General features: G+C 43.0%; 1 pseudogene; it reads right to left on the reverse strand.

The window, feature by feature from the left end:
* Nucleotides 1-300: 300 nt before the first annotated feature.
* Nucleotides 301-5,320, reverse strand: LOC131482716 (tubulin alpha-8 chain-like; annotated as a pseudogene).
* Nucleotides 5,321-5,650: the final 330 nt, after the last annotated feature.

Raw genomic sequence — 5,650 nt, forward strand, 5'->3', positions numbered from 1 at the left:
GGTCATGGTCACCAGCTAGGCTGGACATTTGGAGCCAGTACCCAATCATTATGTACAGTCCTCAGCTCTCTCCTTGCTTGCACTGTATCCTTTGTGGCTTGTTTAGCGTGGATACATTTTTAGAGATTTATTAAACTCCTTTTGATAAAAGTAATTCTCATTGTGTTATATGCTTTTTTTTGTTTTTGTTTTTTTTTTTTTTGTGCAAAACTAAAGCTATTACCTTTATTGACACATATAGGGACACAATGGACAAAAACACAGGACAGAACAGTAGAGCAACCAGCGGTTGCGGGCAGGCTAGTACTCCTCATCCTCATCCTCTCCCTCACCATAGTCTGCTGCCACCTCCTCGTAATCCTTCTCCAAGGCAGCCATGTCCTCGCGAGCCTCAGTAAACTCTCCCTCCTCCATGCCCTCACCCACGTACCAGTGAACAAATGCACGCTTGGCGTACATGAGGTCAAACTTGTGGTTCAGACGAGCCCAGGCCTGGGCAATGGCTGTGTTGTTGCTGAGCATGCACGCAGCTCGCGGGACCCTGGCCAGGTCTCCCCCAGGCACCACAGTGGGAGGCTGGTAGTTAATGCCCACCTTAAAGCCAGTGGGGCACCAGTCCACAAACTGGATGCTCCGCTTGGTGTTGATGGTAGCAATGGCCGCGTTGACATCTTTGGGAACTACATCCCCACGGTACAACAGGCAGCAAGCCATGTATTTCCCGTGGCGAGGGTCACATTTGACCATCTGGTTAGCTGGCTCAAAGCAAGCATTGGTAAGCTCTGCTACAGAAAGCTGCTCGTGGTAGGCTTTCTCAACGGAGATCACTGGGGCATAAGTGGCCAGAGGGAAGTGGATGCGGGGATAGGGGACCAAATTGGTCTGGAACTCCTTCAGGTCAACATTCAGGGCTCCTTGAAACCGCAACGAGGCTGTCATGGAGGACACCACCTGGCTCATAAGGCGGTTCAGGTTAGTGTAACGGGGGCGCCCAATATCGAGGTTTCTCCGACAGATGTCATAGATGGCCTCGTTGTCCACCATGAAGGCACAGTCGGAGTGCTCCAGGGTGGTGTGCGTGGTGAGGATGGCGTTGTAGGGCTCCACCACAGCTGTGGAGACCTGAGGGGCCGGGTAGATGGAGAACTCCAGCTTGGACTTCTTGCCATGATCGACAGAGAGGCGTTCCATCAGGAGCGAGGTGAAGCCCGAACCGGTACCCCCACCAAAGCTGCGGAACACCAGGAAACCCTGCAGGCCCGAGCACTGCTCAGCCAGCTTGCGCTCTTACACAGGTTCAATGATCTCTCTGCCAACAGTGTAGTAGCCACGGGCATAGTTATTGGCGGCATCTTCCTTGCCAGTGATGAGCTGCTCGGGGTGGAACAGCTGGCGGTAGGTGCCAGTGCGAACTTCATCAATGTCCTATGGTGAGTAACATCAGGAATCTCTCTAAGTGAGGCTACACTGATTAAGGCCATTACCACCAGCTCTTCTCACAGGAAAGACATCATTTTCTCTTTGCAAAAAGTAATTTACAGTGATGCTCTTGTACTCTATAAAATATGTGACTTCTGTAACATTTATCAGAAAATCATTGCCTACATTCATTATTACAGTGGGAATTTCCAAATGGTGATTTTTCCTAATCGTGTTACTTCTGTATTTGTTGATGTTAACTGAAATATATTGTGATTTATTCAAAATGTGACAACTAGCTAGTTACTGGTTAGAAATCCTCAAAAGAACAGGATGAAGAGGTTTCCACTGCAAAAGCTGCCGAGGGCACTGGAAATGGATCCAAGCATTCTTCCAGCAAGTGTCCAGTGCTGACCCTTAGCACAGACCTAACACAGAAACTGACGGTTTTGAAGACAAAAACCTAACCTGGACATCAGAGAAATCACTTGCCAGCTGTGCAAGCAGCCAATGCTGGCCTGCATCCACATGCGTATACCTACAATTTTAAGAAAATCTGAAGCCATCTACATGAAAAATTCTACCACCACTAAATACTTATAAAATGTAAAATGAGTGTGTTCTTTCACTTTGTCTTTCTTGTTCATGTAGAAAACCAAATGTGAGCTTTGAAATGAGAAGCTGAATTAACATTATTAATGATAAATTAAATTACTCATTCAAAACACAGTAATGTCCCTCACCTAGTGTTAGTCTGTCACCTCCAGCAGCCCCTTGCTCCTTGTTGAATGCATTTTCCTTCAGTGACTTAGTGACAGCTCCAGGTTGACTATTACAAATGTGCCTTTTCATTTTCTTGAGAAGGCTTTTACTTAAATAAAGGAGAATGGTTTAGATAAAGGAAAGCAACATGAAAGGTAACTGGAGACAGGAGCTATTTTCTTTCTGTAGTCTGAAAAGAGCTCTAACAAGTCCTTAACTTATGAAAGATACTTGTGGTGTTGACAGGTCCCAGCAAGAGTTGACTGATCCTGGCATTGTGTTATCTGGTGCGAGAGACACCAACAGAAGCAGGGTGGTCCGCACTGCGGAGGCTCTTCCACCTACGTGTGTCCAGCACAGACATGCTGATTCCTCCCTCAGACCACAGAGCAAGCGACTGTCCTTGCTTCTGGTTTCAGGCCTCCTTCTCCTGAATGCTGACAGGCTCCGAATGCCTCTGCTCCCTTTCCAAACGCAGAGACCATCACAGCTGTCAGCAGGAAACAGACTTCCAGAAGCTCACTTCAAGAAGCTGCAGTGTGATTACAGTGTGTCTGGAAGCACTAGTGCTAGCGAGTGTGTTTTTTCTTAGTTTTAAATCACTGAGGTAAAAGATTCAAAAACTTGTGACTTGGACACACTGATTTGAAGCTGTCTTATTTCTTTAAATCCCCAGTGACAGGGAGGTATCTGGCCCACAGAGATAGAGCCCACACAAGTATGCTCACGTCAAGCACATTCTTTGTCTTCACAGAAATGAAACGTCACAGCATCCTTGCCTAATCTTTCATTACTGTTGCCTTGCTGTGAGCATTTCAGTTGGGAAAGGCAGCATTATCAATAGCTATATATTTTCCATTTGAATATCCAAGTGCTAAGTTCATAATGCCTTTTTTTATATAGTAAAGCAATGTACTGGCCTAATGTGTTCAACAAGGATATTTCCCAATTGTGATTCATTTCTAAATAGGAAGACCCCATTGTTGAGGGAAATGAATGTTAATTCATCATTTCCTAACAAGTTTGTTTTGTTATTATTATACAGCTAGCTCAATTTCATCTGAAAAGCACGCATGGGTTGAGACAGGGCAAGAGAGGATGTTGCTAACAAAGCTAACTGTCTATGACATTATTGAATACTTGGGCAAAATCCTGTGAAGGTTTCATTTTGTTTTCTGCTGGCAGCATATTCTGGTTTATTAAAACAGTTAGAACAACAGTCACATGAGGGAGATCCCTTAGCAATGGGAAGACATGTGCAGCCAACCAAGACTCGGCATGGTACAGAGACAACACTAATTGTTAAGTCCTTCCTGAAGCCTCACAACGCTGTCAATATTCAGTGAATATTTGTGTTATTTTAACCATGGGAATTATAATATTAGAGTTCTAAATTAGCCTTTAGATTTTGGTCAAAGAATCCAGCACAAAGAGAATTATTTTTTACCTACTTATCTGTAGATTATAAAAATGGCAACAATATAAATGGTTATGATACTTTTAAATTTCATTCAAGTTCTCAAATCATATTCAATATTATGAAATATGCATAAATACATGTATTTTATTTTCTCTTGAAAACTAAGTGAATCTCAATGGAAGATATCCATGGGATCTTCCTACAAAAACTGAGTCCACACTAAAAATTTTAATTCTTCAACTCAGATATTTAAATATTACATAAAATTATACAGGCTTATAGGTAGAAAGTCCTATTTTTTAAAACAACACACACACTAGTACGTAAAGATGTTCAATGTTTGTGTAAAATTAGGGTAGGCTCATGAATTCCACAGAGTAACAGATTGTGACTAACACAAGGAAGCCGAACTGTCTAAATGAGACACAACACCCCTAGGACCTCAATGTCTTTGGGAAAAGTCAGCCACAGACCTTGTAAAATATATACTGCATGACTTATCTAGTTGAGTTTAAGAGTCTTTTTTTTTTAGATAAAGACAAACATACACATAAAGTCAACAAATTGCCTAAACTAATTCTATCATTTACTTCTCCACATGCCATTTCTTTTCTACTCATGAGTCAGCCTCAGGGAGAGGAAAGACACAGACAGTTCTCCTGTCGACTGGCTCACTCCCTGCAAGTCCACCACAGGCATGTCTGGGAATGGCTAAAGCCAGGACTCGGGGACTCCATCTCGGTTTCCCACAGATGGAGCAGCAGAGCCACATCATCCTGCCTTCCCACGCACCGGATCAAACTGAGCAGACGGGTCTCAAACTGGCACTCCCATATGGATTGCCGGTATTACAGGGAAGTTAGCCAGTTATGCCGCAGTACCAGTCCCCAATCTGCCACAGGCTGATCTACTTCTAATCCAGTTCCCTGCTGGAGAACGCAACAAAGGATGACCTAAGCCTTTGGGTACCTGCAACCTGTGAAGTCTTAGATGAACTTCCTGACTATTTGCTTCAGACTGGCCCAGTTCTGGCTGTTGTAGCCACCTGGGAAGAGAACCAGTGATGTAAGACCTGTCTCTCCTCTCTTTCTCTCAACTCTGCCTTTCAAGTAAGTGAATTTTCACATGCATTTTTTAAAACTGAATCTGAATACATTCCCTCCCCCATGCCTTTTACCCTTTAGTTAGAGGTATTTATAATATCTGTTTCCTTGATAAATACCCGTAAGAGGTTTAATCCCATGAATAGCATCGTATTCGCTGGCTTTATTGGAAACACAAAAAGTTTACAGGAAACACATTATGGAAAATATGCATAGGCTTCCATTTTTGTGCCCAGATAAACTTTTGCTAACATTATGTCTGAACAGCATATAGCTCAGGGTTCCATCAGCGGCAAAATGTGTATTTGAAAAGAGGCCCTTATCAAAGAAGCACATGTTCTGTTAAGGTGGAAGAAAACTGAACACTAGATTGTGAGGTTGCCTAAAAAGAAGTGCAGTGCAGTCAATGATGCTTTATGAAAAGTTCATGGGAACACTATCTCAAAGAAATTTGCAGTATAAAAATGGGCAGTTCATTTTAAGAATGGTTAACACCACAATGTTAAAAGTGAAAGCAGGAACAGGAGATGAGCCACCAGTCTGAGAAAGGAGCTTGTATTACTCTACCCTGAGAATGAGGATTAACACCATAAAGGATCAGCAACAGGATGCGCATCTTGGTTCCAGCACTGCTTTCTTGAGTAGAAATCAAAGAGGAGCTTGCCTCTCAACAGGTGTCCAAACTGTCACCACCAGTTCAGTCACAGACAATGACCAGGCGCACGGAGGGCATTTTAAGCAAGTAGGGTCCAGATCATGAATATAAAGAATTAGACAAGAAGATGGAAACTGTTTTGCCAGTATGTTCCTGGAGATATCAAGATGACTACTGAGAAGGGAATATACTTCGCCTAATGCAAAATTCAAAATAGGATTGTGTTTTTATACTGAAATATTTATGTGTCAATTCCATCTTACCACAAATACATTCAATGTCTTCCACACT

Source organism: Ochotona princeps, chromosome 20 (assembly GCF_030435755.1).
Source record: "Ochotona princeps isolate mOchPri1 chromosome 20, mOchPri1.hap1, whole genome shotgun sequence".
In the NCBI taxonomy this organism is placed as follows: Eukaryota; Metazoa; Chordata; class Mammalia; order Lagomorpha; family Ochotonidae; genus Ochotona; species Ochotona princeps.